We start from the raw sequence: 14,673 nt of genomic DNA on the forward strand, positions 1-14,673 counted from the left end.
ATGGCGTTTTCCACTAAAACTCCAAAAACCCTATTGAATGAGTTACTAGATAAACATTTCACGTGGTGACAAGTTTCAAATAAGGAATGGATATAACCATTCTCCAAAAACAAAAAAACTCTTAAAAGTATATGTATATTTAAACCTTGACATCCAAAGTTTATAGAAGCAAAAGGCATTATTGTATGTACGGTGAATTTAGAAATGTAAAAATGTCACAAACTAGCATACATTACGATCTCTCTCTCTCTCTCTTCCCCCTCCATCCTTCCTTTTCTCCCTCTGTCCCTCTCTCTCAGGGTGCACTTGTGTGTAGGTGTATGTTTGGAGTCCAGAGACTGACATAAAGAGCCTCTTTCAGTTGCTCTTTACCTTATTAATTTTTTTTGATGCAGCTTCTCTAGCTGAAGCGGAACTCACCTATTCAGCTTGTCGGCTGGCCAGACTATCTCCACCTCATCGGTCTGAGGGCACTGCCATGATTGGCTTTTCTCTGTATGTCCACGTGTTTTCCACAGCAAACAGTTTACTGGCTGAGCTATACCTCCACTCCGAGACATGATTAGTGATTTATTTTTCAGTTTCACAAATATGCTTAACATATATTGGTTCCTAGAGAAATGCTTAGGTATATGCACATTTTCAAGAGTTTACATGAAAGCTAGCTTCTAGACTACAGATTGGTTTAACTGCCTCCCATTTCAACAGTGAATTGCCTAGAGGAGAATAGAATAAAAAAATTAAAAAGTGTTTGTTTTAGAAAGTAACCACTGTTTTAGGAAAATCTTACTAGAGCTAGCTAAAGCTGAATTATTAATAAATATTTGCATATTTATATTTTTCAGCTATTCCCTACTGGTTTTTAGTTTTGAACTGAATTTAAATGAAAGTATGTTGATGATATGTAATCCAGAGTACATAAATTATATAAACTGGAAAGATTGCATGAATGTATTCTTGCTTATAAAGCTCTTTAAGAAATCTGAAGTGCTATAATTGTCATAAGTTAAGTACATAAATGTTTCAGAGTGCATGATAATACTTGATCAACTCAGGTCTAGGCTTAACCTGGACTAACGTTAACTTACAAATTTTAGAAAAAGCAAGTGCTTAATGGTAAGAAGGGCTGGCTGGAAGGAAAAGGTTTTGAGTATGTGCATTGCCTGAACTCAGATGGTAACTGAGGAAGCAGGAAGCAAAGAAAATGGGGCTTATTTTTTTTTAAAGCAAACATAGAGCTAAAATCACTTTTGTTATCTGTCAACATGAATATGCAGAGAATTTAGGAAAGTGCCCTTGCCTTGAGTTAACAAACTATATCGCTATGTGCTAGGTATTTCCTAGCACATGTTCATGTATGTGCACATCTGTGCACATCTGTGCACTCTACATGTATATGCCTGCAAATATGTGAGATTATTTAAACAGTTCTATGTCTAATATCTGTGTTGTTCTTATTCATGGAAAATTTAATGCCATTATGAATTTATTTATTGCAATTTTTACTATTTCTAGGGATTGTTTATATATTAGCTGAAGATAATCATGCTTCTAAGATTCATAACGTTGAAATTCATTAGTCTTTCATTAAGACATGCTTCAGCACTACCACTGCCATTTTCGAAGATAACAAACACAACAAACAGAGTGCCTGTCTAAGAGTGTGTTCATTGACACCTCTTCGTAGCAGCTTTGAGAGACAGGTGACAATCTTTAATGTGTGAACAATCGCAATTTAGAATTTCTGCAGTACTCTGCACTTCCAGAAGCACTCGGGGCATCTGATTACATTCTAACTACTTACTTTCCAAGCTGGCATTTGAAATTATATATTCTCATTTATAATAGCATGCACAAATACAGAACACACCATACTACGACATCCCAATACTCTGTTATATTTAAGGGAAAATATTGGTTCAAAAGAAACCAAATATCCAATGTTCCCATCTCTGCATGCTTATTCAGCCACTCCACTGTTTGTCTGTGTTCCTTCACTACACTGTACCTAATGTCCAAAGAATTGCTTCTCACTTCTCCTAGTTAGACGTCCTTTCTAAGCATCAAAAAAAAAAAAATACAGAGGCTGATAATCGTGGATACTAGTAAGTTTCATCTAAAGGAAGAAGGCAAGAATGCAATAATAAGGGATGGAAGTGTGGGTGTTTCCTTAAATGCTCTTATGATTATATGTGAAGACTCTTGGTTAATTAACTGACAAATACTAATTCATTTTAGTTCTTTGGACATTGGAAATGCATGGATGGTGGACTAGTGCACTTACCATTCTCCTAACATGCTGACTAGCAGTGAAGAGGAGATGCTGCTGACATGCGCAAATTTCTCCAATTATATCCATTATTCTGAAATCTTAAGTGAGCATTTCTACAGAGAATGAGTTACTGAGGCTGGAATTTCAGTTCTAAGAAAGTGAGTTTGTTAATCACGGAGCAAGGAAAAGCAAATGAACAAACAGTAAGACATGTTTTACCATTTGTACAGTTTATGAGTAGATATACAGATAGCACAGTATGAGCAGATCGGGTCCATACACCATCCTGCACAAATGTCTGGGGACAGTGTCCTGCTGATATTGTCATGTTGGAGTTCCCGACTAGGAGTCGCTGGTGGAACAGAGATTTCTCCCGATGGATGGGCTTATGGCTTCTTATTCTTACTGCAGTCTTTACACGGTGGGATATAGCAATAGTAACCTCAGCTGGAAATGGCTTCTCTCAAGGGCACCATGTTTTTAATGTCCATGGCTGCTTGCTTTTTTTCTTCAGCTCTATTACAGAGTCAGGGATCAACCTGACCCAGGATGGGGCATCTTCGTGGACACTTAAATATATTTGAGTCATAGAAACTCTCTACACTCCAAGTGGGCTTCCAAGTAGTACAAAGAGCACACAACAATTTATCCATGTAACGTATACTACAACACAGAGCACCAATGCATTATGGATTATGGACTGACAGATGACTTGCACCTTCAACAGTTTTATGTCAAAAACCAAGCATTTGAACATATGCCACCTCCAACCACCCAGCTCAGATTCCCTGTCAGCTAGTTAGACACAAATACTTGAACTGAGATGGGGACTAAGGCCACTTCTTGCGGTCAGCATGTAAATGACCCATTCCACAAAAGAGCTTACTTTAACCAAAACAAAGTGCAAAATAATTCACTAAGCTGTTTTCCATAAACACACTGATGTTAAAGTGAAAGACAGCAGCAGCTGGCTAGCAATCCACCTGTTTGGATTGGTAGAGCACTTATCACTCCCTGAATGTATGTCTCTATTTGCACATGTATCACTACCCTAACCCTCACTTGAACACAAGAATCACATTCAGCAAAGCCCTGAAATTACGGTTTCTGGCTGCTCTTAGTTCTTTCAGAATGTTTGGTTAATATGTGAAAGACAACCATGTACCTCCTATTTTTCTTTTTTTACTGAAGAGACTAAGGCAATAATGCCTAGTGCTTTTGATAGTATATATCGTAACTGAAATGCTAATCAGTTGGCTAAATAATCCTGAGCAAAACAAAATTGATGGAGGAAGGCCATTGGTTAATTAAATAAAGAAGCTGCTTGCCCTGATAGGTTAGAACATAGGTGGGAGGAGTGAACGGAGCAGAACGCTGGGCAGAAGAGGAAGTGAGGTCAGACTCGACAGCTCTCCTCTCGCTCCACTCTTGCGGGCAGAGGCGAGAGCTCTGCTCTCTGAGGCACACGCGATGAAGCTCCTACCCAGGATGGACGTAGGCTAGAATCTCCCTGGTAAGCCACCTTGTGGGCTACAGCAGATTATTAGAGATGGGCTAGTACAGGTGTGAGAGTTAGCTGAGAAAAGGGCTAGAGCTAAAGAGCCAAGCAGTGTTTAAAAGAATACAGTGTCTGTGTAATTATTTCGGGTAAAGCTAGCCGGAGGTGGCCGGGGTGCAGCCGGGGTGCTGGGGACGCAGCCCCGCCACTCCTATTACTACACAAAATATACCAAGTAAAAGCTCTGGGGTGACCACAAAAGCAGAGCAAAAATACAAACTCAACTTGGGGACAATGAACAAATAAAGACATGAATTAAGTCAACTGACATGAAAAGGATGTTCTCTTCCTGCATCTTCTTGTGTCTCATTAAAATATATTCCCTATTCCGTTTACAATCAGGGTAGACGATTTCATGTTAATTTCTTTTAATCAGTACATATTAATTGTACATCAAGGCAAGTTTGTCTTGCTAGCCTCTGTGGAAGACACAGAATAATTATGAACAGTCACTGAATTGATGCCTCTGAATTCACATCACCTTGTGCCATTGCCATCTTAAGAGTTTCTAGCAAATTCAGGAGCATGGCAGTATTTCCCAATGCCTTCCCACACAAGTCACTAAAATAAGCAAAACTCCCTGCTGTTTTAGAATGGACTGCTATGGAGTGACAAGCCTATAGGTTATTAGCAAAGAGGAGTTGTATATTGGGATAGGACACTCCAAGGAAGCTCTATAAAGAAAGCTAGAAATGAGATGTCCCGTGGAAGCATTCTCAGCTACCTGGAGCAGCAAACTCAGAACCAGAATGATCTCATTGAAACATCAGTGATGACTTGTGGAAGGTGGAGACAGCTGTGGTTTGGATCAAATGACAGAAGACAAAGTTGGAAAAAGTGGCTAGGAATCCAAGTATAGACACCAGAAGCACCACCATGAATAGATGGCCGTCAGTCCTCAAGGAGCCACATTTTAAGGAACAAACTGGCAATTGCTTTAGAAATAGCATTTAAAAGAACTACAAAGTGGCAGGCCAAAATCCCATATTCTAGGCCCAGGCCACTCAGCAGGGTGTCTTTGGAGTGGGGTTCTGTGGATCTTAGAGAAATGAAGGGGAAAGGTGACTCAAGGGCCTTCAAAGCCTAAAATAAAAACCTAAACCCTATGAATGTGAAATGAAAGTGTATGTTATTCTTGGATTCTGGGGTTGATCAGGAACATTTAAAAGAGATGATTTGAGTCAGTTCCTACTGTTTGTCCTCTCCAAGGTAACGTCCTTGTTTCAAGAATAGCATCTCCTTTTGGTTCATTGTGGAGCCCCAAAAAGAGGACTCTCTTTTATCTTTCTTACACATTGTATTGGTTAGTCAAGTCTCTTCCTGAAATAAAATTAATTTTATGTATGCTCAGCCCTCACAGTGAAGATAGAAAAATTGGCAGACCTGGAATTAAAACCTCAACATATAGACATTCTAGTGTGGTATCTCAGAGTGTATAGGTAAACCTAGCTGACAATAACATGTGTCTGGCTTGGAGGTGGGCCCCAGGCTCAGAAAGAAAAAAAACAGCAAAGAAGGAACAGGTTGTCTTGAATTCTTCTTTAGGGGCTGCAGACAATGTTCAGAGGTTAAGAGCACCTGCTGCTTTGGCAGAGCATATGGACTTGGTTCCCAGCACCCACATGGATGCTCACAACCATCTTTAACCCCCTTTGGCCTCCTCAGGTACCAGATGTGTATGCACTGCAAATATTCTACACATAGAATACAAATAAATAAAAACTTCAATTCGTTTCTGCTTCTTAGTCTACAGAATAAAGATTCACCAGTGAAGTTTCGCATTCCTTTTAGTTCATAAAAGCGCCAGCAGTGGGGTTGCTTGGTGATAAGAGGATGCATTGCTCTTTCAAAGGACCTGAGTTTGATTACCATCACCCACGTGCGTTGGCTTTTAACCATCGACAAGTGCAGCTTGGGGAGATCCGACTCCTGCTTCTGTGCTCATTAGGAACCCACAAACCCACACTTACATTTGCACAACCTAAGAATCAATGTTTCCAAGTTGTTAGTAGTATCTGAATATATATATATATGCCCATGCTAAAATATTTTAGTGTTTGAATTAATTTTCTCTAATCTGACTGTCTTCTAAACCCATAAACTCATTGCATTCTTTTTACAAACAAAATAAAACGGATTTCTAGGGCAGCTGAGACTTACAAGGAACATGCAGAAAGATATTAAGAATACATTTCTGTTACCAACAGCCAGCGGAAAAAAAATCCATAATTAAATTATTTTTATTGTAAAAAAAATCTCTATTTGTCTTCCTTATGCAGAATAGTGGCATATTAACTTCCTCCCTGCGCCATCACAGTGGTGGAATTCTAAAATGTTTTGAAAACATTCCTTAGAGCCACACAACAATAATTAACAGCCTAGCAAGTGCCGAACAGCAAGCAGCTGATAATAATGCAGCCTAATGTCGGCTGAATGCAATTAATCATGGCAACTACCCATCGAGAGGAGGATTTACGCTCGGTTTTCACACAGCACCGAGGAAGCTGCTCTTGGCCTTTTCAGATGTATGTATTTAGTGTGTTTTAAACATACTAAGAAAAGCAGAAGCAGAACACAGAGAACTGGATTTATTCATATGTTTTTTTCTTCTTGTCCCATTATGCACTTAACAATCTTTTCCCCAAGGCTTTACCTTGGTTCTTCAAAGCTGCCTGAACTCCTGATCACCCCACAGATAAACAGAAGTGGGATCCAGAGTATTTACAGAGTGACAGGCAAAAGCCTGGATTTCCTAGGTGGAAGCGAAAAGCCTGTTTTACAATGGAGATAAATCTGTCCATGGTACTGGTGAGGGATGCTGGGAGGATGCTAGCAAAATGCTGGGATAGGCTCTTTCCTCCTGGACACTTCCCACTGGATTTACCTACTCCACACTCTGTGACATTCAAATGAATTCCTAACAAGAAAAAGGATAGGCATCGAACACTCTACAGAACACCAAATGTACTCACTGTATGAATGAAACAGCACTCCAACCTGTAACCAGGAACTGTTTGCGGATAGAAATGGCTAGTGCCTTGGGATGTAGCCAAGCGCAAGTCCCTTTTTCTCCTTTCAAGTGTCTGTTGTTAATATATACAAAAACATGAAGGTAAATTAGTGTCATATTAAATGTAGTCAGCCCTTGTCAGTTCCAGACTCCTGTTTCTTCCTCGTGTAACGAATGGATAAACTCCAGCATTGTTTAACTTACTGTCATCTATAGGGTGGTCAGGAACAAAGCTAAGCACTGTGAAAGTTGGGAACAAAATGAATGATGGATTCTCCACACTCCTAGAGAACCTTAGTTTATATACATATACACACACACACACACACACACACACACACACACACACACACACAGTGTGTGAAAAAAGCCAAACAGAAATGACTACTATGAGCAGGGAAGAGGGAGCTCAGTCTGTAGTCTGGGACGTGCACGCAGTAGGTCCTGAGCTCAGCCCTCAGAATCTACATTTCAAAATCCAGACATTGTATTTCTATACACACACACACACACACGGAAGTGAGGAGATCATTGGCCATCCACACTCAGCTACTTGGCCAGTCTTAGGAAATTCAAAGACCCTGTCCCAAAAAAAAAGGTGACTAATATATGATGAATCACATACAACATTATCCTCCAGCCTCCATGTCCCCACAGATGTGTACTCTCACACACATAAACATGTACACATATGCACACATGCATGCACACACATACACATATACGCCACACACACACACACACACACACACACACACAAAGTAAGAGAAGTAAGTTTAACAGAAATATATGAGAAAAGTTCATTGGTAGAGGAAGAAACACAGCACCTGGAGAGTCTGCAGAAGATACTGAGTGTTTGGGCTAGACCAGAACACAGGTTTCCAAACACCAGAGTAAGTCACTGTAAGGAAAATCCCAACCAGAAAGACATGTTGCAGGTTGTTTGTTCTTGTATCTTATTTCGTTTTATATGTAACAGGAAGAATAGAAGGCACAATAGAAGGATAACAGCAAAGAACAACTGTTGAATAAAAAAATTAAGAGGAAAATCCCTTTTCCTGGTGGTAATTTTGTAAAAAACAGTCAGGAAATTTTCTTCTTCTCTCTTAGAGCAAATAAACCAGCAAAAGAGAACCCTATTCGAAACCCCAGCACTAAAGAAAAGTGTAGCTATGGTCATGTATGCACAATAAAAAATGAGCTGTTATAGCTGATGCTTTTGTACCATGTTTATAGGAACTGTGTAAGAACTGAGATTTAAGACTAAAATCAAACTTGTTTGCTAGATACTGGGATCTTTCCTTTAACCTCCAGACAGTATCATTAATGTGTGAGAGAAGAGATGGAATGCTAAGATAGAATGGCAATTCATCCAATTAAGCTAGAGCAATCTTGAATACATAGACTGACTCTACCCTGAAAGTAGAACCATATACCTCATGACTGCCAAACTAAGTCCTTCTCCCATTTCAAATACTATTAAAAACCATCATTCAGGATTCTAATCCTTCACTAATGTTGGCTAGACAATGGTCTCCAAGGCAATAGATCGATCAGAAGCTAGCCAGACCCCTATCGACTACATACAAATTTATTAAATGTGTAATCCTCTGTACTTTAAGAATGGGTAATTTATTTAAGGACAAATGTCCAGAACATGGGAATAACCAAATCACACATGAACAAGTACAGCAAGGCAGCACCCCAGCTATAGTACCCAGGAAATTTTTCATAAAAGCCTAGCTGAGCTGAGGCTCAAGGGTGAACCAAAGACCCCAGCAGAAAAGCAAGGTGTAGAAAACTTTTCCCTCTCTCTTAGCATTGTGATCTCCAATTGCATGATTCTCCAGCAAATTATATAACTTCATTCTTTATGACAATTGAATACACCACACTTCCTTTTTTCTTTCACTTGTTGTTTCTCATCTAGGATGTTTCTATATATAAATGTCTTTTAATAAGTCATAAAAGTAACATATTATTAAAATATCTGTAGTCATCTATGGTGACTCCATCCCTTCAGTTCTATCCTCCATCTAAGGCTAGGGTGGATTTTCTAGACTGTCTCTGTTGGATCCAAGGACAGCCTCAAGGCACCAAAGAATTGATTGCTGTAAGTTTGACATGAAGCTAGCTGTCATAGCACAGGTAACCTGAAAACTTCTTTAGCTAAATTAAACTTCAATAACAATACAAGTAACTCACAACTCAAGGAGATTGCAATAGTATCAGAAAATACCGTGAAAGCTATGTGCAAATAATACGTGCTGAATTGCAATAAAGGAAAGATGGCAGACTGGATATGGAGTTTATATTGTAAGTCAAGTACAGACTGATGTCCAGGCATGAGAGGAGCAATACAAACTCCAAGAGAGTATAATAGACTGGCATCTTAATGGCCATACTCAATTGGAAAGGGGAAGAAGTAAAAGTCTAGAGCAACTCAAAAGTGAAGAGAAAAATAGCAAAGAAAGCCAGGCGGTGGTGGCGCACGTCTTTAATCCCAGCAATCGGGAGGCAGAGGCAGGTGGATCTCTGTGAGTTCGAAGCCAGCCTGGTCTACAAGAGCTAGTGCCTGGACATGCTCCAAAGCTACAGAGAAACCCTGTCTCGAAAAACCAAAAAAAAAAAATAGCAAAGAAAGAAAAAAGATTAAGACGGTTAATTGAATGTGGGTTATAGAAGGACTTAAAACATTTTTTTTTAAATGTGGTGTAAGTTTTGTGGGTTGATTCTTTTAAGACTATCTTTCTAGATGATGCACAACAGCTGGCTGCCAAGAGGCAGTTTTTAGGCCCAAATTGTGACATAAATTGAAGCTCACCACATATTGGTGTGATTACATTGAAAAACTCTACACAGCTTCCCTACTATATTTTTGTTCTGTTGTTTTTGTTTTATATTCCATGTATTTATTTTAGATTTTAACTTCGAAAAGAACATATAATCTATCCTACTATATTTTTGAGACAAGGAAATACTCTGTAGTCAAAACTGACCTGCCACTCACTGTGAAGTCCAGTGAGTAACCTCATAGGAGTCCAGATGCCAAGCTCTGGTGTTAAGGAGCAAGTCACCATGCCTCGTGGCTTCTCACCTCTTAAGGAGTAAATGGGAGTTCGCATGGTGAAGTTCTTGTGAACCACCATGATATAAGCTCACATTCCAAACCTGTACAAGTGAGTCTGGGCAACAGTTCTAAAATAAAAAGGAAGGAAACCCAAAACAAAGTGCCGAGATCGCAATCGAAGTCTCTATTAACTAGTTCACTGTGGCCAAAGTTTTTCAATGCCACACCTACATGTGAAGGGGTCATTGTACTATGTTTTATATCAACATGTTACATCCTAATATTTTTCCATGATGATTTTCCATCAGAGTCAATTGTGACTTCTGATTCAATAAAAGGCCTGGGTCTTAATGGGTGTGCTCTGCTGTGTACTAGATACATTTGCCTCAAAATTACAAAAAAAAAAAAATAAGCCAAAAAACTAGTCTGTTGAGATTTAGATTTTAGAACTCATCAATAATTCTGAATAATTTATGGAGACATTTTGCCAACACTAAACAAATAGATAATTTCATGTTTTTCCAAAGACCTTAAAAAAATCTTTAACTAAAGCAACAGTTGAAGAAAGATAAGTGCTTAACCGTGGATGTGGCTCGATGGTACACAGCATGCTTAGCATACAAAAGCCTTGGATTCGATACTTAGTACCTCTCCAAAATAAGGAGTAAATGAATAGATGTTAGAAACTGTTCCAACACAAGTTTCTAATTTTATTTTTTTCAAAATTTATAGATATTTTAGACAGCCCGTTAAATAAATATAGTATATAACATTATTCACAGTTTAATGGTTAAGGGTGCTTGTATGTGAATGTGTGGCTGTGTTTACATATTCATGTGTTTTCAAGTGCACATAGAAGCTATGTCACTTATCAGGAACCCTTCATATCGTGTTTTGAGATGGGCCTTTTACTTGTACCCGAGTCCTACAAAGTAGACTGTCTGGAAGAGCTAATAAGCCTCAGGATTCTAACTGTATCCCCAATACTGGAATTATGAGCACACACCACCATATAAGGCTTTCATGTGTGTACTGGACTTCAAACTCATGCTTGTAAGGTCAACATTTTACCAACTGAACCATGAGCTACCTCTCTAGCCCTTTTTTCCCCCACACTAAGTCAAGGAACTCTATAGTAATTACAAAAGCCATATTCTCTTCCAAGTTTTCTTCCTTTCAGAGTATTCTTTTCTTTACCTCCAAGGACTCTGAAGATGAAATTAGCAGTCATTTTATTCCTGCATATTGGTAATGAATAATTATGCTGTCAAGCACTACATAACTATTAATTACATGGCTGCCTTCTTATTTCAAGGAGTTATTTAATAATTTTTAATAAAGAGTTACATATGTCAGTCTCTTAAAAACATATCAATCAACGTTATTTTCAGAGGTGGAAAACTGTCATAATCTCATGAAGAATCACTCAGTGTGTGATTATAGATTTCATAGTTAGAAGGATGCCACCATCTCCAGGAGTATTCACAGCATCTAGAATACACACAGCAGTTCCCAGGACACCAGGTGCCTGCACGTGGGGCACTAGGACAGAACAACAGGATTAGTGGTGTGATTACAATGTGTAAACCACCTGTTGAATAGTGTCACTGTGCCCATCTCTGTGCATGCCTTTATGTTGCAATGTACTTTTGTGTCGCTTTCTTACACTCATCGATGTTGAATCACTACTGCAAGTATACGTTCAACTATACAAAAAAGCTATTAAGCTGTTTCTTCCAAATAGATCCACCATTTTATATTCCCAATAGCAAACAAAGTATGAGGGATCAAGCTTCTCCATAGTCTATCCAACACAAGGTGTCATTTGTTCTTTTAGTTAGCAGAGCCTAGAGGGTATGTAGAAACGCCTTATTGTGATTCTGACTGAATTTTCCTAATGACTAATGTTGCCAAACATCTTTTCATGTTGGTACTTGATTTTTTTTACATGTCAACTTTCAAATTTTATTTTTATTGATATTTATGTATGGGAGAGCATATGTGGCTGCCTGCAGAAGCCAGAAGAGGATGTCAGATTCCTGGAATTGGAGATACAGACAATTACTAGTTGCCATATGGGTAATGGGAATCAAATACAGAGCCTGCGGAAGAGCAGCAAACATTCTTAAATGCTGAGCATCCTCTCCAGCCCCAATATTGAATTTTCAAATTAGTAAAATGGAGAATGTCTCTGTATTTACTCTGATCTCCAGCTTACCACAGTAATTCTCTCACTGTTTCCAGTATACAGATTGTGGTTTGTTTTCTTAATAGTATCCTTGATTTTTTATTTTTATTTTATTTTATTTTATTTTTCTCACTATTACTTCTTTGTATTTTCAGAGTGTCAGAAATACATAAACTATGCGTGGCATAGTTGTATTCAGGTGTCCTACAAATCCTAGTAATATTGTTCATTAATTCTAATAATTTTATTATTATCCTATCAGATTTGTTGCAATTTGCCAATTGCAAATGAGTGCTGCTAAATTTCTTTCCTTTCCTGAAGTGCCTGAATATGTCAGCTAGATTGAATGGGTTTATTCAATTGTTTAAATACTTAATTTTCCAGCTAATTGTTTATCAATAAGTAAAGTAGAAAATGCAGTTTTGCTAGGGTTCCTATTTCTATGGGATATGTTTTTACCATTGTTTTGAATTTTAATCTATTTATCTCTCTGTTTCTATGTCATGTATACTTAAAGATGGAATATAGTTAAACATTTCTCTTATCAATTCTGATCAACTCTGCCTATTTATTTGCATGTTTAGATCATTAATGTGTAGTGAAATTATTAGTGGATGTGTATCTGCCATTTGCCATTTCTTTTTCTTATGTCTCCTGTCTTTTATTTTCCTCCATCTATCCTTCAGTGGTTCAATGTACCACTTTACTTCCACCATTGATTTTTTTTCTAATCATTTACTACTCTAAACCAAGTGAACCACTGAGCACCACCACAATGCTACACGTTCTCATAGGCCATTCTCACCTGCTAAAATCTCTGTTGTATAGCAAAGGTCAGGGGGTGGTTTCAGCTCTGTATTTTCTTTCAAAGGGAAGATATGAATGTTTCTTCAACTGTTTATTGCTTGAAGTCCTACCTCAAATTTGTTTTCAAGGGTTACTTTTTTTCTTGTCTTTGAGCACAGCACAGTGTTCCTTCTGTGAAAATAAACCCTTTATTCTTTTCATTTAACACATCTAGAAACCATGTGTATTAACTTGTCATGGATTTTATTTTTAATTTTTCTACAATTTTGATTAAAATTTATTCAATCCCTTTCAGCCCCATGTACCCTCCCTACAACCCTTCCCAAGTCCTCCATTCTCAAACTGATAGCCTCTTTTTTATTGTTATCTTTACATGTGTTCATGGGTGCACAAATATATATATACAACCCCATTACTCTGCTATTGTTATTTGTATGCATATGGTTTCAGGGATGACCACTTTGTATTGGATAACCAAATGGAGAGCTCGTACCCAGGAGAGGTTAAATCTCCTTCCTTTGGTAGTCATTGGTTGCCTGTAATTATTGTCTATGGGTGGAACATCCCCTCTCCCCATTAGCATGTCTATTGATATTGCCATTGTTCCAATCTTGCTTATGCAACCATTTCTAGAATTTCTTACAGTAGATTTCCTGGTATTATGGTTCTCATAATTTTTCTGACCCCTCTTCTCTGTAACTCTTGGCAACATCACCTAGAGTCTAATTTTCAAACTTAATATCATTAATAATTGTTTTTAAAATGACCCTTTAAAGATAAAAATTCCTTTGAGGGATAATATTCTTGGTTAATTAAATCAACATTTCCTATAGTTTTAGGCTAGTTTTAAAAGCTGCTAAATGATAAATATTATTGCAATAGTCATTATAAACACTGATAAGTTTTCATTCTTTGAAATCAGTTTTAAAAATATGTTTGTGGATTTAAAAAAACTAGACTCATAGAATCTTAAATGGGGAAGAGATCATAAATAAACCCATTTTTCCAATTTAAAGAGCAGTTATATGATACATTGATATGTGCAGTGTTTAAACAAAGATGGAAACTTGGGTATCACAAGTTTTGTGGAGGCAGCAAAAGGCACACTCAGAGTGAAATTTAGAAAGGAAATATCCTCAGAGGTATGAAGAATATTGGGAGAAGCAAAGATAACAAAGTGTTCAAGAATACACAGCCTAAGAAAAGAGAGTGAGTCCTTAGCACAGAGGTCTGTAGCTAGGGAGGAAAGTCATTCAAAAGAAGTCTCAGTCTTAGGTGGGAAGACACAGCAACTGTCAGAGACAGGCAAATAAAGACATCTAGAACTCCTAGCCCCGCCCTCTGAAATGCAGCCACACCTGCTAATGAGTTAAAATCAAGAGAAATATGAGCAGTGCAATTCTCAAACACCAAGTTTCCAAGGCACGGAGTCCCTGAACAGCAATGCTGCTGCCAGTCCAACTGTTTTTTGACCATCATTCAGCTTTACCTGGATCAATCATTTAAACTTCCAACACAAGAAGGGGCACAAGTTCTATCAGTAGAAGAAATTTAATTTTCTGAGGATTGGAACTCAGGCACACTTCCACTGAGGCTGTCTACCAAAAGGCGAGCCCTCGTTGATGTCTTTCCTACATGGTGTCAAGAGAAATGAAGGAAATACGTATCAATGGACACAACTGCCATGTTATGGGTTTTTGATCCTACTGCACGTACTGGCTTTGTGGGAGCCTAGGCAGTTTGGATGCTCACCTTCCTAGACCTGGAT

The 14,673-nt window shown here is 38.2% G+C and overlaps 1 protein-coding gene across 2 annotated transcripts in view; it reads left to right on the forward strand.

The window, feature by feature from the left end:
* Nucleotides 1-14,673, forward strand: part of Adarb2 (adenosine deaminase, RNA specific B2 (inactive)) — a 560,555-nt gene that overhangs the window by 105,556 nt on the left and 440,326 nt on the right. The gene's annotated exons all lie outside the window — the stretch shown is intronic.

Source organism: Microtus ochrogaster, unplaced genomic scaffold, assembly GCF_000317375.1.
Source record: "Microtus ochrogaster isolate Prairie Vole_2 unplaced genomic scaffold, MicOch1.0 UNK2, whole genome shotgun sequence".
In the NCBI taxonomy this organism is placed as follows: domain Eukaryota; kingdom Metazoa; phylum Chordata; class Mammalia; order Rodentia; family Cricetidae; genus Microtus; species Microtus ochrogaster.